Source organism: Rattus norvegicus, chromosome 10 (assembly GCF_021556685.1).
Source record: "Rattus norvegicus strain SHRSP/BbbUtx chromosome 10, alternate assembly SHRSP_T2T, whole genome shotgun sequence".
In the NCBI taxonomy this organism is placed as follows: Eukaryota; Metazoa; Chordata; class Mammalia; order Rodentia; family Muridae; genus Rattus; species Rattus norvegicus.
This window is the reverse complement of record NC_141543.1, coordinates 68,022,381-68,047,744: the sequence shown is the minus strand read 5'-3', so window position 1 is coordinate 68,047,744 and position 25,364 is coordinate 68,022,381. Positions and strand designations below refer to the sequence as shown.

At 38.8% G+C, this 25,364-nt stretch overlaps 1 protein-coding gene across 2 annotated transcripts in view; it reads right to left on the bottom strand.

Moving 5' to 3' along the window:
* The window catches only part of Ssh2 (slingshot protein phosphatase 2), a 251,109-nt gene that overhangs the window by 203,257 nt on the left and 22,488 nt on the right, over nt 1–25,364 (bottom strand). The window lies entirely within an intron of this gene.

The window sequence follows — 25,364 nt, the reverse complement described above, 5'->3', positions numbered from 1 at the left end:
GCAAATGAATTTAAACTCATCTTGTTTAGCTAGCAGTGTCAGATCTGTAGTCACATGTGAAATAAAGAGTCATGTTACCACATCTAGTCAGATGGAATTCTATTTGAGAAAAAAATAGCAGCAAGGAATCTTTATGTACTAATAGGGAAATATTTCTAAGTCGGACTAAGTGAGAGAAGGTAGGGTGTGGATTGAGAAGGTTTGAAACCCTGGTGACCCTGAAAGGGATGGTAGGTGTTTCACCTGATTCCCAGGAAATCAGGCCAGTCACTAGCCCGCAGCCCTCCAAAGATTTGTGCCCATCAGTCACGGAAGGAAAATGCCCCAAGTCCCTCCACAGGTAGAGGACATGACTACTGGTCACATAGGCTCAAGACAGATCTCCATAATAATAAGGTACCTAAAGGCCTGGAGTCTTAGCCAATTACCTTTCATTTCCAGACACTCTTCCCTGCAAAAGGTATTTAAACTCAGGCCCACTCTGCCAAGTGGGGTACGGTTTTACTCATCCACTTTCCACCATAACAATAAATGTCTTAAAACAATGCACTGTCTCTTTTCATCGGGATCCACCATGAGGAGCCATAGAGAAGCTCTTCACCTACAGAGCCGCTAAAGAAAACTTCCCTGCACTCCCAGCCACCTCCAACACCAAGCCTGCATCCTGCTGCTGTCCAGCCAAGGACTTTCCTCTCAGGACCAGCCCGAGCTCTCCCTTTTTCCCACCTCGGCCCCAGGCTAGATACAGCCCCGCGGGCCCCCACTCCGTTCTCTGCTCTTCTGCGGCATCCCAGTGGCGCCTAGATGCCCAAGAGCCTGAGAACTTGACGGTCAGGCCTCTTTGCAGGCCTGTGGACCTCGGAGCCTGCTCCGGCTCTGTTCCGCTTCAGACCATGCTTCCCCACCCCCAGAGCAGTGTCCTGCCACTTCCCACAACCTGACACCCACCAGGCAGCCGCATGGGGTTAAGTTCAGGTCAACTTCCCACATCATCCTGCCTCCCCAAGCGCCCGAGCCCTATGGCGGAGCACTAACCTACAGCCAGCACCAGTTATAATCCAACAGTAGGGTACAAACGAGGTTTACAACAGTGGTTCTCAACCTGTGGGTTATGACATCTTTGAGGGTCAAATAGCCCTTTACAGGGGTTGCCTAAGACCATTGGAAACCACAGATATTTACATAATAACAGTAGCAAAATTATAGTTATGAAGTAACACCAAAAATAATTTTATGGTTGGGGTCACTACAAGATGAGAAACTGTATTAAGGGTCGCAGCAATAGGAATGTTGAGAACAATTGTTCTACTGCAAGCTATCACTAGTGTAACACACAAAAACCACACATGCACATTTGTATGTCTGTGCACAGAATTCTAAGAGACCAAAAAACTAAACTTCACTGTAAAAGCTACATGACCAAGGGATAACAGTCAGAAGAAAGCTTTACTATATACCTATTATAACTTTTTAACTGTTTAACTTTGTGAATGTATATCTTAGATTTAAAAATAATTTAAAAATCAAGTTACAAAATAATTTACCCTTTCAGCAATAACCAAGTTCCATAAAGAAGCAGAGTTGGTTAAACTGACAAATGAGAAGGATCCTGACTAGAAGGATCTAGAAAGTTATATTTGTTTAAACTCTTTAATACTTGTGTAACACAGATATCATAATCTAAAATCTGTATATGGCATTATTGAGACACAAGTTCAGCTAATTCCTACTGGTATAATCATGCATTTATCAACCATATGCTAACAAATGTAACCCGTAAAGTCCTTTATTACCTGTAGCTTTAAAAAAACAATTTCTTCTCTCCTACATCCTGCAGCCTTCTCTCCCTCCCCTCCTCCCAGTTCTCTGTCCCATCTCCCATCTCCCCCAGACCCGACACTCTATTGCCCTTCAGCAAAGAGTAATCTTCCCAGTGATACCAACTGAACATGGCATCACAAATTACAGTAAGACCAGGCACAGACCCTCATACCAAGGCTGGAGGAGGCAACCCAATAGGAGGAAGAGTCCTATGAGCAGGCAAAAGGGTCAGAGACAGCCCCTCCTCCAGTGTCCCACAAAAGCCCTAAGCTAAACAACCACTTCATGCACACAGAGGGCCTAAGTGAGACTCATGCAGGCTCCTTGATTGCTGCTTCAGTATCTATGACCCCTGTGAGCCTTGCTTAGTTGATTCTGTGGACCAAGTTTTCTTGGTGTTCTCAGCCCTTCTGGCTCCTACAATCCTTCCTCCCCATCTTCTGCAGGGTTCCTCAAGCTCTGCCTATGTTTGGCTATGGGTCTCTCTGCATCTGCTCCCACCAACTACCTGTAGCTTTTAATACAAATGGAGAAATGTTTTTATTTTTTTATTTTTATTTTTTTAAGAACTAGAGATTGAACCCAAAGTAGGTCAAGTGTTCTATACTGATCTATATAATCATCCCTTTTTAAGAATTACCTTTTTATTTTTGAGAGAGTGTCCTGGCTAAACTGTTCAGGCAGGCCTTGGACTTATTATCCTCCTCCCTCAACCTCCCAAGTAGCAAATTCCAAGCATATATCACCATGCCAGGCTTTCTTTTAGGTAGATATAATGTAAATAAAATCTGAGTACCCCAGAAATCAAAATGAAATCTTTCATAGTTGAATTTTAATTGCAGACAAATTCTTTTATTCTTGACAGCATCTTACGGAGTCAACGAAAGCAATACTACAAAACTGAAGCTAGATTCTCTTAAGCATTTCTGAAACTTCACACATGAAAAGGAAAGGAAAGGAAAGAAAGTATTTTAGGAATGAAAATCTGGCTAGCAGGGTTATGAGAAGTCATGGGATAGGTCCAACTTTCTCAGGGGAGAAGCTGCCATTTTTTGTTTTTGTTTTTCAAATATTTTCAACATGTGCTATTGAAATTAGTTCTGCACGATGTCTGCAGATGCAGAGCAGCTGCCGATCCTCACTGCGTTTTAGCCGACTGGTGGTTGTAAGCAAATCACTGAAACGGGGCAGTTAAATCTACCAGTTGAGTCAAGTGTTTTCAAAGAACTGGTAGATTTAGGTTCTGGAACGCTGGATTCAAATGTTAATATCCCGCTTAAAACTGGTGAGATTGAGGTAGTCACAGAACAAGTAAAGTTTGCCCCCCGGCTTTTGGGACTGCAAAGTTTGAAAGCATATTCTCTTGTAGCCATTTATAAGCAAACCCTTCTCATGCCTGTGCTGAATAAAGATGCACTGGCCTACAGCACTGCAGCACTGTACCTACAGCACTGCGCCTACAGCACTGTACCTGCAGCACTGCGCCTACAGCACTGCACCTACAGCACTGTGCCTACAGCACTGCGCCTACAGCACTGCAGCACTGCACCTACAGCACTGTATCTACAGCACTGTACCTACAGCACTATACCTATAGCACTGCAGCACTGTACCTACAGCACTGTACCTACAGCACTGCAGCACTGTACCTACAGCACTGTACCTACAGCACTGCGCCTACAGCACTGCAGCACTGCACCTATAGCACTGCACCTACAGCACTGTACCTACAGCACTGCAGCACTGTACCTACAGCACTGCAGCACTGTACCTGCAGCACTGTACCTACAGCACTGCTTTCCCATCCATTTCATTTAAAAGTCAGAAACTATATATCTTCCTCAATTATTTAATCAAAAATACAAAATAAAACAAAATACAATTTTTATCTTTCAGATTAGCAAAGGTAAGAAAAGAGTGAAACTCATAAACTAATGACTCAGAACACACAGTAACATCTCCCCGTAAAGAGATAAACATCACAACATCTTAAAGAGATATGTTCTATATTGGCTAGGTATATTCCAGAATTTAAAGAAACAATCAGAGACGTGCATAAAGATTTATAGATAAGATATTCTATACAGAATAATACACATTACATGTGAAGGAGAGAAATCACATACCCAAGAGAGATAGAGCACATCAATTATCCAAGGAGAAGTGAATAGTTAAATTATATAGCATATTAAAATTAATTACTTGGTAAAATACAGGGAAAATTCTTGTGTCAAGTACATTTTTAAAAATAAGTCACTTTATTGTAATAAACCTACAAATAAAAACATCATGCAGCTGGATTAAGAAGCTACTCAAACAGGGTTGGGGATTTAGCTCAGTGGTAGAGCGCTTGCCTAGGAAGCGCAAGGCCCTGGGTTCGGTCCCCAGCTCCGAAAAAAAGAACCAAAAAAAAAAAAAAAAAAAAAAAAGAAGCTACTCAAACTCTTACCCTGTCTCAAACTCTATGCATCTATACACTTAGAATAGCCATTCTGAAGCCATGAACTTTCTTTAGGGTTTACACTCAGTTACATTTTTATGTACTTACACAATACAGAAAAGAAAAAAAAACTAATAGAGTTGAAAATAGAAGAGCAGACTGGAGAGATAGCTCAGTGGTTAAAAGCACTGACTGTTCTTCCAGAGGTCCTGAGTTCAATTCCCAGCAACCACATGGTGGCTCACAACCATCTGTAATGGGATCTGGTGCCCTCTTCTGGCATGCAGGTATATATGTAAGCAATAATATTACTCTTTCTTAGCCTCCTTTCTAAATGTAACATAGCCACACAGCTGCTTACATATATATATATATATATATATATATATATATATATATGTAGGATCCACAAATGTAGGAGAATGTGAAGTTTTTCTCTTTCTAAAGTTGGGCATAATATTATACACAACAAATCTACCCATTTTCCTGCAAATTTTGTGATTTCAGTTTTTTTCAGGGCTAAATAATATTTAACCACATGCACACGCGCACACACATAGATGGTTTTAACTCTCTATTGACAGACATCTTGGTTGGTTCTATTCCCTTGCTATTAAACAGAACAGCAATAGATGTGTTTATATCTATGGTAAGACATGGAGTTTGTTAGGTATGTGGCAGGGGTGGAACAGCTGGGTCATATGGTAGTTCTATGTTTAATTTTTGATCAACCTCCAAACTGATTTCTATATGGTATTCATTTGTACTCCCATCAATACTGAATAGGGTTCCTATCTCCCCACGGCCTTTCCAACGTTTGTTGTCAGATTTCTGGATGACAGCCATTCTCACTGAGATAAAGTTGTATCTCACACAGAGCATTCAACCCACAGAAGGGAAGAGGCTCTTTACCAGGCAGTTTTACTTACAACAAGGGACTAATACCCAGAATTTACGAAGACCAGAAATTAATTAGCAAGAAAATAAAATTGCCATTCAACAAATGGTCTAATAAATTGGACAGTTTTCAAAGAAAACACAGCTGGCCAATAACTATTTTTTAAAATATTGAATACCACTAAGTCATCAGGGAAATGCAAATTAAAACTACTTGGAGGAAGTCAGATCTCTTAATAAGACTAAAGCTAAGGGGTTGGGGATTTAGCTCAGTGGTAGAGCGCTTGCCTAGGAAGTGCAAGGCCCTGGGTTCGGTCCCCAGCTCCGAAAAAAAAGAACCAAAAAAAAAAAAAAAAAGACTAAAGCTAAGTATAGTGGCCCATGCCTTTAAACCCAACACTCAGAAGCAGGGGTAAGTGGATCCCTATGAGTTTGAGGCCAGCTTGGACTACATAGGAAGTTCCAGGACAGCTATGACTATACAGTGAGATGAGAGGGGTGCGGAGTACAAGGAGGAGGAGGAAGAGGAAGAGGAAGAAGAAGAGAGAGGAGGGGAGAAGAGAGGAGAGGAGTGGAGAGAGTAGATGAATGAGAGGCAGGGTTTTTACTTAGCAGTCTAAAGCACGAAGATCACAAGTTCTAGGTCAGCTTTAGATAATTGTGTGAGGACACCATCTCAAAATAGGAAATAAAAAGAAGGGTGAGCATACCCTGAGAGATGCAGACTCTGTCTAGCACGTATGTGCTTTAGGTTCAAGCACCAGCACTTGAAAAAAACCCCAAACATAACAGCAAACCAACGAATTTTGAGTTTGGGAACTACAGGGTTTAATGGAACAAACCAGAAAGGTAACATGCAAGTAAAATAAAATATGTACAACTGGGGACCATCTTAACAAAAGATGAATGGGTGCAGTGGTTTTTAAATATAACTTTTAAAATAAAAGTTTTAAAATGTACAACAACAAAGGTCAAGGAAACAAATAGAAATAATAGGATGGAAAACAGAGGGTGGGGATGGCACAAGTCTATAATTCCAATACTTAGGAGGCTGAAGCAGAATTTTATGAGTTCAAAGTTGGTGCCTGGTCTACATGAGTATAAGGGTATAAGGCTCCTTTTAACATGTAAAGCATACACACACACACACACACACACACACACACAGAGAGAGAGAGAGAGAGAGAGAGAGAGAGAGAGAGAGAGAGAGAGAGAAGATAGGGGAGTAGGGAGGTATACTGGAAACAAATAGGTGGATAGAGAGACAGAGACAGAGAGAGAGAAGCATACCTAGAATGAATTGGCCAATGCAAAGAGTCTAGAACATGTGACCTTACAAGGGCAAATTTAAGTGAACTGGTAACAGCAATCCAGAGTTCCTTTCTCTTTCTATTAGAGTCTAGAAGAGGTTATGGACAAGAACAGAAAAATCAGCGGCAGCTGATTAGCTCACAAAGTAGGTTTCAGTGGAAACTTCTTAGGAAATTTGACACTTGGTTCAGTTTTCTTCACTTTCTAGATAGACTTCATAGTCACTTAAAAGTATAAGTTCAAATGATAAAAAATAAAAATAATAAATATAAAATAAATAAAAAATTTTAAATTAAAAAGCAGAAGTTCAAAATAATTCCTTCCTTACCAGGACCAGTGTATGTCTGAAATGCCAACATTTGGAAGATGGAGGGAGAGGTTCAAGGCCATCCTTGGCTGCACACTGAACTCTAGACTACCTTGGCTGCATAAAATCATGTCACATAAAATATGCTGGCTCATTCCTATAGTCCCATCCAAATGAAAGAGTTAAGATAGCAACTGTGAAGCACTAAGATGGAAATTTTTGTTTGCTGTCATGAGAATATATGGCAATTCTTAAAAAGAAAACAACTTTTAGAAATAGGAAGGAACATTAGAAGTAAGTTTAGGAGACTGGAGAGATGGCTCAGTGGTTAAGAGCACCGACTGCTCTTCCAGAGGTCCTGAGTTCAAATCCCAGCAACCACATGGTGGCTCACAACCATCTGTAATGGGATCTGATGCCCTCTTCTGGTGTGTCTGAAGACAGTGAGTGTACAAAAAAAAATACATCTTTTTAAAAAAAGAAATGGATTTGGTTTAACTGGCAAAGATGAGAGGAACTGAGGCTGGGAGAAAGAGTGACATCTTAAAACTGCCTAGCTAGTCCATGGCAGACTTGGGACTTCCAATTCTTTAAACCAGAGGTTGCAAATTGTTGGAAGCTCTTCGTAAGAATCCTGTCTGTAGAACTACTCCTTATAGCTGTCAAAGTGTGTTTGGTACAATTCTGAAATGTTCAAGTAACAGATGCAGAGAGATTTACTACAGGTATCAATCATTCCTTAGATCTTATATAGGTCTAATTCATGTATTCAAGCTATCTGACTGGTTCTGGGAGGCCAACAAGTTATGACTTGTTTATATTGTACTGCCTTCCCTAATAGTAGGTACTGAATTTATTTTTTAACTAATTATGTGTATGTGTATAGGTATGTGTATATAAATACAAGTGTTTATAGAAGCAGAGGCGTTGGAGCAAGGCCCTGGAGCTGAAGTTACAGGCAGTTGTAAGCTGGCCAATGTGACTACACAGAATTAAACTTGAGCCCTTTATAAAAGCAGTATATGCTCTTAACCTCTGAGCCATCTCCAGCCTAGGTGCTGAATTTAAATAGAGGGAATTATTTCTCTACTGTTCCAAGTGCTAAGATTTTTTTTTACCCCTAAAAATATTATCTCATACCTGAGTAAAACTGATATAGATTATATTATTTATATTGGACATTTATTAAAAACAGACATAGTGATTTGTTCAGTGTTACAAAGCTAACTAGTGACAGTGCTAGGGCCAGATCCCAGGATTCAAACCTTAAAGGTACTTTTATTAAACACTGAACTCAAAGAATTAAGCAGCATATCCCACAACAAATAATTTATAGCACAATATTTTTCGTAACAATATTAATAACAAACTAGAAACAAGTGCACTAAATTCTGAATAATTCACAAGACAATTGAAAAGGTACAAAGACGTATTTCTGTGATCATTGTGTACTGTAATGTCTTCAGACAGAAACAATGCAAATGAGATATAAAAAGAACAGAGTTATGTGATTACTTTTTAAAGAAATAAGAATAATTTGATATACTGCTGTTTTGGTTTCCTTTCCTGTTGTTATGATAAAAATCTCTGACCCAATAACTTCTGGGAAAATGGGGTTATTTGGTTCACAAGTCTTGGTTACTGTCACTACTCTGTCACGGTAGGGAAGTCAAGGCAGCAGGATCTTATAACATTGACAGTCAAGAGCAGAGGACAATGAATGAATGAATGAATGAATGAATGAATGCATGCATGCATGCATGCATGCATGCATGCCAGTGCTCAGCTCATCTTCTCCACTCATATAGTTCAGGTTCCTCTGCCTCAGAAAAAGTGCCACAGAGGGTGGGTCTTCTCACCTTAATTAATGTAATCAAGAACATGTTCCACCCCTCCCTAGATATGGCCAGAGGTCTGACTCCCAGGTGATGTTATGCTATGTCATTGAGAATTAAATCATCACAACTGCCAGTATCTATACATATGTGAAGTACTGAAGATTTTCCAAGTTTCAGTTATACTAGTTAAAATGTCTATCAGCCAGTTACCAAATAAAATAAAATAAAAATAAAATCTTCATACTATGGATAGTACCCATTTCTCCTAAATATTTTATTAACAATGTAGTAATCATAAGTACATGTGAAAGATATCAGAACTGGAAATGTTCTTAAAAACTGCAAAATGAATTCATTTTTCTTGATTCACTGGGAGAATCACATCATAACCCCTTCCTAGGCCTTCCATACCCACCTCCCTCTTTGTCTTCCCCTGCAAAAGAAGTAAAAGATAAAAATAATATATATTTAAAAAAAGAAAAAAGAAAGAAAGTCCACTTTGCATTATCTATATACTTGCTGGAGCATGATCAAATTCTTCGTGACCTTCCCCTGGAAACAGACTTGAGTCCTCCTCCCACACCATTGTTAGAAGCCATCAATGGAGAGCTACTTTTCAGCATCTCCGTCACATCTCTGAGTTCTCTTCAGTGGCTTCCCATTTTGGGTATTATTTGGGGGTAGAGGGAGTTAGAAGGGTAGGCATTGTCACAGAAGCCTTCTGTGTCTCTCCTCAACTGTGCATCTGTGATCATCGATCGATATCATGGCAAAAGTAGCCTCCTTGTTCTTCACAGCAGAACCATGGACACTGGCAAGGCTCAGTTGGCAGCACAGACCATGGATATCCACATGGCCTTTGGTGGTAAAACAAACCATGGACTTCAACATAGACCCTAGTTGCAGTAAGGCCTCTGATCCAGATGTGGCCCTCAGCAGCAGCAAGGACTTGGACATCACCATGGCCTCAGGTGGCAATTCAGGCCACTCCCATCAATATAGCTCCCTGGTGACAGCACAGCCTATAGGCATCCTCGTGCTTCAGTTGGCAGCACAGACCACAGACTTCTGCATGGCCCCTGGTGGCAACCTGGACGAGGGATATCAACACATAGCCCCACTACAGCAGGGCCTCAGACCCAGGTCTCATGTAGCAGCCCAGGCCAACCACATCAGTGTGGGGACCTGGCCCATGGAAACCAATTTTTTTTTCTTTTTCTTTTTTTCGGAGCTGGGGACCGAACCCAGGGCCTTGCGCTTGGGAAACCAATTTTTTAAAGGCTGCAGGGAGAAAAAAATTATCTACTTTAAGAAACAGACTGCAGGGGGCTGGGGATTTAGCTCAGTGGTAGAGCGCTTACCTAGGAAGCGCAAGGCCCTGGGTTCGGTCCCCAGCTCCAAAAAAAAAAAAAAAAAAAAAAAAAAAAGAAACAGACTGCAGAAGTAGTGTTGTTGCAGAACTCAATGGCTGGAGGCCTTGGAGCAATACAGACCATGTATATATAGCTACCAACTTTGCCTGCTACAAAATAGCCACATACTGTTAATTTTCCCTAAAATGAGAATTAATTTGAAATATTGGGAAAGTGATGTTTGGAGTTCTATAACTGCTAATACTGAATCAGGTGTAATACAACTTTACTTGAAAGTTGTTTGGTAACAACAACTAAAACTTTTTTTTAAAAAAATCAGTCTATTTTCTCGTAAATTGATCTGATAGGCATATTTCTTTCTCTCATAACCACCAAATAAAACAAATCATGGCAGATTGGTAACTGGATGTGATGGCTAAGCTTGATTGTAAATCGACTACATCTGGAATCAATAAAAACCCAAGCAGCTCATAATGCCTGTGAGGAATTTTGTTGATCAGATCCTTTGAGGAGGAAAACCTCAGCCCAAATCTGGGCCACACCTTCTAGTGGCAGTCCATACAAAGGACACAGAAAAAGAAGCTTTGCCTTTGCCTGCTTGCCCTCACCCTTCCTGGCAAGTTCATCTATCCTGCATTCCTTGGACAGTATTAGAACTTACCTCTTCTGGATTCCAATGTACACTTAGACCAGCTAAGAAATCCAGCTTCATGGATAATAACTATTACATTATTGGTCTTTTCATGGAGAGACAACCATTGTGCCACAGTTGGACTAGCCAGACCTAAAACACACACACACACACACACACACACACACACACACACACACACACACACACACACACACACCCCACACAACTTTACATGTATTATAAAATTTATAATACATGTTCTTAAACTTTTTTTTTTTTGGTTCTTTTTTTTCGGAACCCAGGGCCTTGCACTTCCCAGGCAAGCGCTCTACCACTGAGCTAAATCCCCAACCCCATTCTTAAACTTTTTAAAGAAAGTTTTAAAGGTATAACTCAAGGCCTTGTACATGTTTGATAAGTGCTCTACCACTTATTTATATTCCAAGATACATTATATTAAACATACTATAAGTTTTAGAAATCTACCAAGTCACTATCAAAGACTGGCCAAGTTATATTCTTATGCTTACTGACAAATTGGATTCTGATATAAGAAAAAGAAATTTATTAAGAACTAAATTTGGTAATAATTTGTAGAGTTAGTAGTTCAAAGAGTATAAATCTTGAATGATGGATGCCTTTTATATTTTGGACTATATCTTTATAATTTAGATATTCCTAAATCCTATGTGAGCTATCACCTTATTGTGAGCTTCAGTGTTCTAAACAACTTCTAAAAAGACAGGAAGAATACAAAATGAACAGAAGGCATCTTCCTATTATGTTTCCAAAGGAACTTTCTAACCTTTATTGCAATAAGGGCAATAGTGATAACCTAACCTTACATGACAAATGACAATGTCCAGATATTAGTTATATATAGGAACCTTCATACAGACAGACAGCTAAGAGTCTACGTTGGGTATGTTTAGGTTCTCCTGAGAACTAAGGCAAAAATGCCACCCTGCACAGTAAGAGTTAACTATCACAGGAAATGCGCCATGAGCCACAGAGGATGCATAAATTCTTTCCCTGTCCCAAGCTAATTTCTTCAATTCCAGGCTAACTGTCTTCAGCTTTCTAAACCATCCCTCCCACTGGGACCTGGTCCCATGAGTTATTCCCTCCATCTATCCCGTCTCTCTACACACCCCATCACCTTGGCTTAATTCCCTTGGCATATAAATATTTTCTAATCTATTGCATACTTTATAAAACAAGACAAATAATTTGACCTTGCATTGTTCCATCTACAGACAATTCTTTTTTTTCTTCAATTCACAGTAATACTTCTGAAAAGGAATATTCTATTACTCAGTGTTACAACTTGGTTGGTTTCTCTAATGTACTGTAATTAAATTCCCTGTTCTACTCTCTACCGAAACTACCCCAGCCAAAAGTCAGAGAGAGCTCCTATAATTCCAGTTCACAACACTCGATCTTACAGGATACCTTAGTTGTATTAGATAGACCATTCCCTAACTAAAGCTTTGCTTTACTATTCTCTATCCATCTTCTGCAAATTGTTCACTGTTCTTCTGTTTCAGTTTTGTTACATACTCTCACTATACTTTTACCACTTAAACATGGGTTCTCCCTGTTCTATCACTAACTTCTAGCTCAATGGAAATATATTCAGTATTTTAAATTTTCTTAGTTTCTACCTGAGTCTACACATTTATTACTTCTAAAATTTCACCGGCGGCCTTCTGGATGTCCTACTATCTCACAGACATTTTATAGACCTTTGAACTCATCTTCCTATCAAAGCTTCACTTGTTTCATCTTTGTTAATGGCCCTCAACATCTACTCAACCCAGTCAAGCTCAGAGTCTTCTAGAGTTAACTAGTCTTTTCCCTCTGCCTCTTTCTCATGAAGTGTCTATCATTTTACTTTCTTGAGTCTATTTAATTTTACTCAATCTCAACCCCAAGTGGCTCACCTTGAGTCTACGGTACTTGTAAGAGGTGACAACTGTATTCATTTGCTCTAAACCATAATTCTGATGTTATTTCTCTACATAAAACTTTTTAGTCCCCTATTACCAAAAGCTGTTTTCTATGTTACAGACACTTAAAGATGCTTGTAAAAACGCACATTTCTATGCATGGCCAACTGCATTATATATGCTTCCTAATGATTCTGGTGTAATCTGAGGCTTAAGAGGCCTTAGATTACACTTCTTACCAGGAAATAAAGGCCCTACAGGATTTGTTCTTCTCTACTTAGCTATGTGTTATTTCCCTCTCCCTCCTATTAAGTACTTTATTATCGTTGGACTATCTGCATTTATCTCAGTGTCTTTGACTTTGGTGCCTTTCTTCACTTCAGTAAGTCCTAATCTTTAAGGACTTTCACCAGCTCCTACCAGTAAAGCCCCTTTTCTTCTAAGTGTGCATTCATTTTCAACTCCTATTAACTCCAATCTAGACTTTCTTGCAGTAGTATCCTACAAAATAAATTTGATCTTTTTCCCTAGTTCCTGGCAGATAACTACTAAAACTGTTGGAATCTCTTAATCCATAAGAGCATCCTTTGTTCTAGTGAAGTAACTCTTGGCTGACCCCTAGATAGCTGTACGATGGGAACTGCTCATCAGAAAGACCGAATCTTGATTAGGAGCTTGAAACCTTTGACCCCATCCCCAAATGTGCGGGATAGAAGAGATCGAATTAATCACTAACATCCAGTGAATGATTTAATCAGCCAACTTTACTTATGAAATTTTCATAACTGTAACTTGCTGCACATGGAAGGACTACAGTTTAGAACCTAGCACCTATGTGAACAGAAATACGGGTGCTGATATGGATGTTGAATGAACTCCAAAGATCTGTGTATTAAAAAATTGATTCCAGCTGGGCATGGTGGCATATACCTTTAATCCTAGTACTCAAGAGGCAGAGGCAGGATGATCTCTTGTGGGTTTAAGGCCATCCTGGTCTGCATAATGAATTCCAAGTCATTCAGAGTTACATAGTGAAACTTTGTATAAAAAAGAAAAAGAGTTGGTCTCTATGTAGCACTACTAGGAGCCATGAAGCTTGTGGGGGGGGGTGTTTGCTATGGGTTGTGATGAGTCTTTTTCTCTTCTTCTAGGGCTACTACATAGTTATGGGGGAAACAGTCTGCCACCGCCACGGCAAATTATTTAGCAGAACAGCTAAAGGGAAGATTGTGAGTATTGGGGGTGCCTGTATTCCTGGTGTCTTGAAGCCACATATTAAATGATACATTCCCTAAAAAGAGGTATGGTCTTCTAGGAGATCTTTAGGTCACAGAATATGCCCTTCAAGGATCTTATTTTTTATCCCTTGGATTCTGATGAGTACTGAACCAGCTTCCACCATGATATGGGTGGGACCTTACTGTAAGTCCAAAACAACAGGACCAAAGATCCTGGATTACAACCTTGAAAATTGTAAGCCAAAATTAACCTGTTCTGTTTTTAAGTTGATTGCCTCACAGTTTGTAGTCACAGAGAACTCCTTTACTTGCCACTTATATATCTTATGAGTCTGATCCCTTAAACATTTAGAATCTAATGCTAATTCTGGGTAACTAGTGTCAGAATTCAGTTGAATTGTAGCACATTCGTTTGGTGACCACAGAGAACTGAAAAATTTATACCAGGAGGGAAAATAGTATATCTGCCTATAGAAGTACATGCATCCTCTCAGAAGATAAACATAAGGATAAGAAAAAGAACAAATTTACTTTCTTTATAAATAACCTTCAAATCAATCAAAGGCATTTCATTTCACACTCTAGTACAACCACAAACAGCAAAGGAATGAAGAGAGATAATTCTTTTTTTTCTTTCTTTTTTGAGTGTTGTTTTGGAGTGGGGGAATTTTTCACTATGAAGCCCTGAGTGGTTTGGAATTTACTATGTAGAGCAAGCTAGCCTTGAACTCACAGAGGTTTGCTTGTGTCTCTGACTGCTGGAATCAAAGGCACACCAGGCCCCTATTACTTAAACAAATCTATTTAGTTTTGTTTTTGAGATGGGGCCAAGCTATATTGTCTAAGCTGATTTCAAAGTCCTGAACTCAAGCAATCCTCCTAGCTCCTGACTTCTTAAGCAGTTGGGGCTATGGTCATATGCACCAGGCCAACTAAAATTTTATTTTAAACAATTGACTTAATATATCATTATATAAAGTCTCAACTGCACTAATAAATCTAATGGTCTCTTTAATTACTACTCCATGCTCAGTCTCCTCCCCAGAAGTAACTGCACCTATGAATCAGATTTTTAAATATGTATGTGCTCCACAACTACAGAAATAATAGTTTATTTAATATAAATAGAATTATTAAATATATAAAATATTTACCCTATTGTAATTTGCTTTTGTTATCAGTATATTTGGGAGATTTCTCTGTTAATAAATACAGATTTGTTCCATTCCTCTTAAATAATGCATAATACTTCTGATTAATGGATATTTAAGTCATTTAAAATATTTTGTTCTGTCCTATTTTGATCTTTCAAACAACAACACAATTACCATCCTTGTAACATATGCTTGTGCTACATATAAAATGGTTTTCAAGGGTGTCCACCCAGAAAAGGGGCTGCTGAATCAGAAGATGTAAGCATCCCCTCCAGGATGCCACACCAGTTTATGTGCCCACAAAGAGCTTATGACACTGCTCCTTTCCTTAACCCTTATACAAGAAAGAATCACATTATTTATTTTTCCCAACTCAATAAGTAAAAAACTGTATTTTTTTAAGTTCCTTTAATCATTAATAAGGATGAAAATGTTTTATTATAGGCCATGTTTATTCCTTCTTGTGAGTTTATGTATTGTCTTATTAGGTATAGTTCTTACTATGTGTAGATCATTTTGTTTATTTTTTTTTCTTTTTTCTTTTTTTCAGAGCTGGGGACCGAACCCAGGGCCTTGCGCTTGCTAGGCAAGTGCTCTACCACTGAGCTAAATCCCCAACCCCACTTTATTTTTTAATATGTATTTTTATTTTACATATATACATATACATGCCTATATGTAAGTACATTGCATGTGTACCTGGTGTCTATGGACACCAGGAGAGGGAACTTGATCCTTGGGAACTGGAGTTACAGAGAGAGTTCAGCTGCCGCATGGATGCTGAGAATCAGACCATGGTCCTCTATAAGAGCAACAAGTGCTCTTAACTACTGAGCCATTGCTCCAGCCCTTGTAGGAGTTCTTTATATATTTTAAATCCTATTTGGCTGGATTCAGAATCATCTAGGATACTGGTGAGGTGCATTTATAAGAGTATTTCCAGAAGATTACCCGAAGTAGGGAGATCCACTCAGAATGTGGTACCAGACACAACTCCAGTGCTTGGGACAATACAGAATAAAAAGTGGAAAAGAAGAAAGCCAGCATGGAATTTTTATAATGCTTAGATAAATAACTTACCTAGCATTTATTTTTTATGTAAATCTAATGTGGAATTTTTGTCTGTTTTTTTTTTTTTTTTAAGTTTTGTGTGTTTTGTGTATGTGGGTGTTTTGACATGCATGTCTTGTGCCTGTGGAGGGCAGAAGAGGGCATCAGATCCCCTAAAACTGCAGTTACAAATGCTGTGAGTAGCTGTTTGGGAGCTATTCCTCTGGAAGAACAGCCAGTGCATTAGCCATGGACCATCTCTCCAACCCCTTATGTAGGATTTTAAGTCAACTTACTTTCCATTATTGTAACAAAATAACTGTAATAATGGACTTATTAAAAAAGTTAATTTTGGTCACAGCTCAAACATTCCTTTCTGACTGACTGGGTGACTATTAGTTGGGACCCATCTTTCCAATACTGTCTTTACTTTCAGGAGCACGCGCATCAATCTGTGTTTGCTCAGGGCTTGCTTATTCATTCTTCAATCAGCTTCATGCATGCTATTCCTCAGTGAACAGGGGAGTTTTGATTAGTTTCTCTATACAAACATTATTTACTTGCTTTGATGTATGTGTTAAAGATTTTTTTTGTCAAAATTCTGCCATGCACAATAATTTATTATTAGATATATTATTTACATAAAGCTGAAAATAAACCAGGAAGAAAATATTAGAAATTACTGTGTTTCGGGGTTGGGGATTTAGCTCAGTGGTAGAGCGCTTACCTAGGAAGCGCAAGGTCCTGGGTTCGGTCCCCAGCCCCGGAAAAAAAAAGAAAAGAAAAAAGAAAAAAAGAAAAAAAAAAAAAAAGAAATTACTGTGTTTCCCCAATCAAAACTAAGCTTGGTTCCCAAATTGCTCTATACTATTTACTCCTCATCTATATTTTTTTTAGTTAAAGGCTTGTTCTTAGTAATTATTTTAAACCAAATTTCTAAAAAAAATCTAGTTTTAGTTATAAATGTATTAACTCATTAGAGAACTTATTTAAGCCTTGAACAGCCTCTGGGCAGATCCTTAACAGAAAAAAAACCCCTATGAATATCTAAAAATACATTTCCAAGATAGAATACATAAACCTCATTTCCTGTGGGAGGAAGGGAAGGAAGAAGGCAGTAAGGATTCTCAACTCCATGGATCCAGAGGTCAGCTAACAGCATTATCTCAGCCTGTTCCTTATGCTTGCCAATAATTACCACACAATCTACAGAACAAAACCCAATTAAGCACTCCATCAGCTTCTACTCCATGATTCTAAAGACACTTAACTAAGACTATATAACACTTTTAAATGTTGAAGCTGACAGAAACTCACGACACTCAACTCTTAAATCTTAGATGGGAAAATTAAGTACAAAGATGAGAAGAATGGCCAGGGTGAGAGTAAATGATAGTGAAGCCAAATGAATGGCTGTCCTAACAGGCTAATCTTATTTTTGTCAACATGATGCAGCTTATATCATCTCTAGAGATACCCTCCCCACACACCTTTTCATATATACCCATGATCAGCAATTAACATTATAAAAGCAAGCTAATATTATTATAGAATATATTTAAATAATACAAAGGAGAACATTGAATTATGGATAGATAATTTTGTGAAATTTGGATATTAAGACTATAGAACCGTCTAAAGAGGATTACCACAGTATAAGCTTAAGCCTCAGTAGTAAAACCAAAACCCCAAATGTTATTTTCTAGCTTCTCTTCCCTAGACCCACCAAAAAAATGATGTGGAACTCAGGATCTGAGTCCAAGACTAGGTGGTTAAGGCAGGCTGTTCTCTGGCCTGTGCTCATAAGGAAGAGGGCTTTGAAATCAGTTTGTCTGGACTCCAATCCTATTGTACCCATTTCCTCTGCCTCCATATATCCATCTGTAAAGTGGGATACAGTAAGATCTATCACACAGAGCTGCTCTGAGGATTCACTCAGAACATACACCAATAGCTCAGAATAATTCCTGGCACAAAGTAGTGTGTGCTCAATAAATGATGTGGTTCTTATTTCTTTATCTTTGAGGAAGATTTTAGTCATTATAAGAAAAAGAATGAAGGAGATTTATTTTTTAGACTTATTTTTATTAATTTTCTTCCTATAGGATGTTTTTTAAAATATTTTACGGGGGCTGGAGAGATGGCTCAGTGGTTAACAGCACTGGCTGCTTTTCAGAGGACCAGTGTTCAAATCCCAACACCCATAGGATGGCCTCCATGGGTATTGCATGTATGTGGTACACAGGCATACATGCTAGCAAACAAGCCCAAGCATGAAGTCATCCACTGACACATGGCCAACTCACCACCAGTCACACCACTAAAGAAAACTGACTCTTCCTCCCCAAAGCCAATGATTTTCCTATCTACTTTTAAATTATCTTCTTCAAATGGATGGCATTACTAAATATCATATTGACCTTAGTTTTTCAGCCCCATAATTTACTGATAGGAAAAAATTGTCTAAAATTTTGATAAAAACAGAAATAATCTTATAAAACACAGACTGATTTTTACAACCAGCATATGTGAAGATAATGAAATAAAGTGTATCTAGAGATCACAGCTGACCTTGCCATGAAAAGAAAAACTCATGATGAGGAGGGAAAAAAGACTAGAATAGATATACTTCAAAGCCTTATATGTTCTAATTTCCATTTAGCCATGCCACTAATTTCCTAGATTCTAAGGAAAGACTACCTTCAAAATCTAATGAGATTTTGTATGGACACCATGCATAAGTGTTTTAAAATGAGATAAATAATTAAAAACAAAAAGAAAAACCAAAACACTGAAAGTTTCCAAAATAACTCTTCCCTTACCACTTTTACCTAGAAAGGGGGATGTCCATACAGAAAAATCCTATAAACCTACATTTAAGACAGTATTTTTGTTTGTGCTTTTATTGATTGTTTTTGAAATAACTATCTCTATACAGCCCAGGCTAACCTCAAACATTCTGGTTCCTCCGGCTCAGTCTCCATCACTAGAATGTGATTCCACCTCCACAGCCTGGATGACAAGTACTTTTCCAGACTTGAGTTTATTAATCGTTAATTCCTGAAGAGCTTGGTTTTCTGCTAGAAACAGATATAAAGCAATAGATTTGTAAAGGCAACGATCTATTTGAGAAAGAAAGGATGTACAGAAGCAAGAATGATTCAGGAAAAGAGACCAAACACTGAAGCCACAACTATGAGCATATTAGAGCTTCTCTCTGACTCCTGAAAACACTTTCAGGTAATTCTGTGGAATTACCCTTTTGCAGTGGAAACTTTGTTTCATTGGAAAGTCAATTATGTCACATGATGTTTTCTGGGACACACAGGTGAAAAAAAAGGATGTCTTGCTGAAGCAGACACAGGAAAAAATGTTTCCTGAAGCAGACAAGGTGAAAGGATGTATGAATATAGTAAAAGGACACTTGATGAAGGAGTATAAATATGACCCCACAGACAGTGAGAGATGAGCATTGAGCATTAGTTTGGTTTGCTCTGCCTCCCTATTCTTCCTTAAAGACACACATGTATTGGTTCTCCTTTGTTGAGCTCAGCTTGTGGTAAGGACGCCATTGAGAGAAACTCACTCAAGAACTGCTCATGGGGTTCTTGCAGCAACCTGCTGCTTCCTCAGCCTCGCCTCAGGCCAGTTGGCGAGCCTTGTGGTTTCCTCAGGATTGAACTACAGTTGCTGGCTCATGCCTGATGTCTGCTCGCTGAAAGGACTGGACTGTAGCTGCCAGTGCATGTGTGGTATCTGCCTGCCTAGAGGACTGGTCTGCAGCTGCTGGGTCGTATTTGGTGGTTGCTACAGGACTGAACTGCCAAAGAAGATCGAGCTCACCCCACAAAGAACCATTGCTGAGCAGGTCCACTTCCCCTCATCCTAATAACTTTCCTCTTCCACTATCTCTGCTGGGTGGTGAGCTAGAGGAAGGGTTGAACCCTGTTACAAGTAGGTTGCAAAAAATGCATGCCTACACCCTTTATTCCTTACTGCATTTTGATTCCTTTCCTAATGAACTCTTCCCCTCAGCAGAAAAACATTCTGAAGATTCTTCTAAATAAGCCAGAAGAATCCTCCTCTCTCCTAAATTCTCCTCTAATTTCTTTCATCTCCATTCTTTTGAGAAAAAAGGAAGTATCTCCTTGATCCTTCTTCAGCACTAACGTCTCTTTAATTCTGCGACTGTGACCACCTATGTCACAGTGTCAGCACACAGGCTGACAGTGTCCTAACTGCCTGTTACTTGCCTTCTACCCTTGCTTCCCCTGACCTCCCCGGGAGTTAAAATGACCACTTCCTTCCTTCCTTCCTTCCTTCCTTCCTTCCTTCCTTCCTCTTTTGTTTAGAGCCTGTTTTTCCACACTCATCTGGAATGTCAGCAGAATTCATACAGAGGGGGAGTTTGTATGGTCTAATGGGTATCCCAAAATTATTACGCTGAAACTTACTCACCACTGAATAGAATGGTATAAGATGTCAAGTATCAGGAAGTTATTAAGTTATGAAGGCAAAACCTTCACAAATAGAATTAATGACTTATAAAAAGAGGTGCTTAGATATTCTTTATCCTTTTTGTCCCTTCACTATGACAAGTGACAGAAAACAGTCTTTGTCACTTCTACTATGTGACAATAACCCAAATCTATTGGGACCTTGTGTGGACTTCTCAAGAGTCCAAAATTGTAAGAAATAAATGTCTGTTATATACAAATGATCTAGTCTGAGTTCTTCTTTAGAGTATCAGAAATGGAGTAAGAAAGTATTCTTGCCACATGTGGAACACACACTGTACTCAGAATAAGGCAGAAGGATCTTGAGATTGAGGTCAGCCTGGGCTACACAGTAAGTCAGAGTTCCCCTCCCTGCAACAAGCATTCATGGTTTGGTATTAAAGTTGAGTAAGTTAATTACTGTAAAGCTTTTCAGATCTTTAGAAAAATTTGGTTTTTTTTTTGTATGTATGTGTATGTCTGCCAGAGTTTATGTATACCACATAAAGGTAGGTACCCCAAGGCAAGAGGGTCTCAGATTCCCTGGAATGAAGGCTACAGAAAGTGTGGCTGCCTAATGTGGGTGCTAGGAATAGAACTTCAGCCCTCTAAAAGAACTGCAAGAGCCCTATCTCCAGGCCCCCCCTTTTTTTTATTAATCATTTTATTTGTTTACATTTCCAATATTATCTCCCTTCCCAGTCTCCCCTTCATGAACACCCCCTACCTCCCCTTTGCCTCTAAGAGGGTGCTCCCCCATCCATCCACCCACCCACCCACTCCCACTCCACTCTAGCACTCTCTTCTCTGAAGCATCAAGGCTCCACAGGACCAAACACCTCCCACTGATGGCAGGTGAGGCAGTCCTCTACTATATATGTAGCGGGAGCTACAGACCCATGGAGTGCCTTCTGTATACTCTCAGGATGGTGGTTTAGTCTCTGGGAGCTCTGAGGGGTCCAGTTAATTGTTTGCATATAACTTTGTACATGAATGCCCCGTGCCCACTCAGGTTGAAAGAAAGAAGGTATTGGATCCCCTGGAGCTGGAGTTATGGATGGTTGTGAGCTGCCAAGTAGGTGCTGGGAATCAGATCTTTAATATACTAATGTACATTGTGACTCTACAAGATAGAATTCTACAAATGTCTCACACAACAAAACTTCTCCATTTGAAAGAACTATTTTATATTATAAATGAGCCAGTGAACACTGCTCTTGGTGTTCTTTTTAGTTTTTATTTGCTTTTAGGTTTATTTTATTCATTCAAGTGCTTTGCTTTTATGTATTTCTGTGAACCACATGCATACCTTGTACCTAAGGAAGTGATGAGGCTCCATGTAGGTAGTAGGAATCAAACCTGGGTCCTTTGAAAGAACAAGTACTCTTAACCACAAAGCCAACTCTCCAGCATTCGTTTTAGTTTTATTTGGAGGCTTTCTTTCTCCATTTGCCTCCCAAATGCACAATTCACCAACAGTCCATCTTTAGTCCACTCTCATCTCATGTCTCAGTCACCTATAGCTCTCGACATGTTTCATCCTGTAAGTTCTCTATTGGTGACTGTATTCCTATCAGCATGGCTTCAACATGGCCTTAGAGTCAACAAGTAATGCTATAATTACCTGAACTCTTAAATTTTACTTCCAGATCTATGAAGCAGAAGAGTAACAATTCATGAGGAGTAAGTGGCGTGACATACAGTAAGTATCTGCCTTGGTGTCTGACACAGTTAAGTCAAAGGCCAATAAGTGGTCGCTATACATTTCTATCTCTAGCCTAGATGGTTTTTGCTAATCAACACTTGCATCTATCTTCTCAAGGTAGATCTATCATATAAATCTCAAAATCAGAGTGCCTGTATTCTACCATCTATTTTGGCCCAAGTGATTCTGCCTAGGTAAACAGCATGCTCACACATGCCCAAACCTGGAACAATGAAGCCAGGGTCTATATCTTTGCTTATTAATCCTGCATCCTACGCCCCATCCTCCAATTCACTACCTGAGTGTAACAGTACTTAAGTCCCCTCCCACACATTTTTAAATGCCCCTTATATTACTCATCTACTTAAATTTTTCAATATTTGTTCATATTTTTTTTCTTAGTAATTCAATCTCTTTAATAGACCACATAAGCCTCCTTTTGATCTGGCTCTCTTAGTGACATTTGTCATGATGCCCCATTATTGAAATACAGTCCCTACTCCAAACAGAAGTGTGTATATTTTTAAGAACTGCTATAGCATCTTACTTTACACATCCTATTCTTCTGTGCATAGTGCATTCAATCATTTCTTCTGCCACCCATGTTATTGCTGGCTATTTCCAACTGGTCTTTTTCATGAACTTGGCTGTATGTTATTTCACTCATAAACTTTAATCTTGTATCAAATGTAAAATTCAGTCTATAAATTTAAATATTCATTCTTGAACTGTTTAAACTGTGAAATATATTTTATTAAATATGCTTAGGCAAAATTATCAATCCCAGAGTTATTTTAGTAATAAGAAAGTCTATAATAGTAATGATATTAACATTTCTTTACTACTATCTACTACAAATTTATCATATTGCTGCACTGAAGAATTACAAAAATGAACAAGAAAAACTCTTAATGTCAGTTTAGTGAAAAAAGCTGAGTCTTAAACAAACCCCCCAATATAATACCACAAAGCTATGTATATGGCCAGGCATAGTGGCATATACCTTTAATTCCAGAACTCAAGAGGCAGATTGATGGCTGTGACTTCAGGGCCAGCCTGGTTTACAAAGAGTTCTCTGTCAGTCAGGGTAGCATAATGAGACACCTCTTCAAAAAAAAGTATATGTACAAAATTTCTATGAGGATACAAGGTAAGAAATGGGTGATTATTTGAAAATATACAACTAAAACAAACTCTAACTTATTTTTCATATGTGGGGGAACATATGCCTCTGCCTCCTAAGTGCTGGGATTACAGGCATGGGCCACCATGCCCAGCTAATACATGAAAACCTTAAATTATAAAAATTAGTATTTAATACGTTACTCTTCTCACTTGCTCATTTACAAAATAAAATTAGAAAACCCTTACCGTTGCATAAAGCGCCTTTGTTATGTATGTGGTAACCGGTTTAAGAAGGCAACCCTAGAGCTACAGAGATGGTTTGGATTTAAGAGCACTGACTGCTCTTCCAAAGGATTAGGACACAATTCCTAGCACCCACATGCTGTGGGAGTTCACAACCATCTGTAACTCCAGTTCCAAGGCCTCTGACACCACCTTCTGGCCTCTGTGGATACCGTACACATGTAGTACACAAACATATGCAGACAAAACATCTACATTTGTAAAATAATAAAATAAAGTATTGGGAACCTGTTACACCTAGGTGCTGAATTGGGGGGGGGGGGCAAGGAGCTCAGGATGTAGGATTAATAAGGAAGGATATAGACCATGGCTTCATTGGTCCAGGTTTGGGCATATGTGAGGATGCTTTGGGGCTGGCCAGATGGCTCATAGGCTAAGAGTATTTGCTGCTCTTCCAGAGAATCAGAGATTGGTTCCTAACACCCATCCTGGGCAGCTCACAAGGCATGTAACTCCGGTTCCAGAGGATCAGCTGTCCTCTTCTGAACTTTGGCATGTGCACATACATACACGGCATACACAGAGACACACAAACATAAAAATTAATATTTTTTTAAAAAAATCTAATTCTGTCTCAAATAAAACAGTTGAACTGCCATCATGCATCAACTCTGATAAAACCATCTCTTTCTAATCATTTCTCTAAGTCTTAGATTTATATGACTTTCTATTAAGACTTATACTTTGCCCTACTGTAAAAACAGCTTATATAATTTTATTTTTTAAAGATTTTTTTTATGTCTATGTGTCTTCATGAGTTTATGTGCTATGTGAACCTGTGGAAACCAGAAGAGGGTGTCAGATCCCCTAGACTGGAGTTACATGTGAGTGCTGGCAACCTACCTCAGGTCCTTTGCAAGAGCACTAAGAGTTTTGAACTACAGAGCCATCTGTCCAGCTTCAGCTTATATAATTTTCAATATAACTACTCTTGTAGAAAATTATAAATTTATAAAAAAAAGTCTATAACAAAAAATAAATGTCTATATGCCTCTCTAACAATGCCTGTTCTGGGTCATGACTGTATCTGTATAGCTAAAAAAAAAAAAAAAAATTGCCAAACTTAAGGCTCTGTTTTACCATGTACCGTAATCATAGCAAGATTTTTAAAAAGCATACGCACAAAATAAGGCTTAGTAACTGATTTAAATGAACTATAAATGGATAAATCATCCAGTCACAGAAGAATGAATATCAAGGGAAAAATAATCACAGGTAAGGAAGATGGCTCGATATTGAAGGACTTAAAAGTACAATCTTAATTATGACTCATATATAATAAATGTCATGCCTTAAGTTCCCATGGTCATGTAAATTTCCCATGGAAATTTAATCCATCTTACTACGAATATTAAGGCTTTCATAGAACCAAGTACCTACACCCCCAGATTTCCTAAGAAGTCCCATTTAGCATATGTAATGCCCTAGATCTGAGATCCAAAGTAGAGGGTGGAGGGAATCCAAATACAAGAGTTAAATTTGATGGCAAAATACCAGTATCTATCATTTCTGGTGCACATATTGTGCAGAGAAATACCTCCCCATTACCAACCTACTACATCACTATGAGTCACCTTAAGACAAGACTTTTCCTCCCTCGTTTAAAGACAAGACAATCTTATACCAAGCAACAAAAGATAAGGCACAAGTTTAGACATCTTCCCTTCCAAGAAAACAGTTCATAGCACTTGAAGAGAAGCATATTATTGCCCTGAAGAGTTTT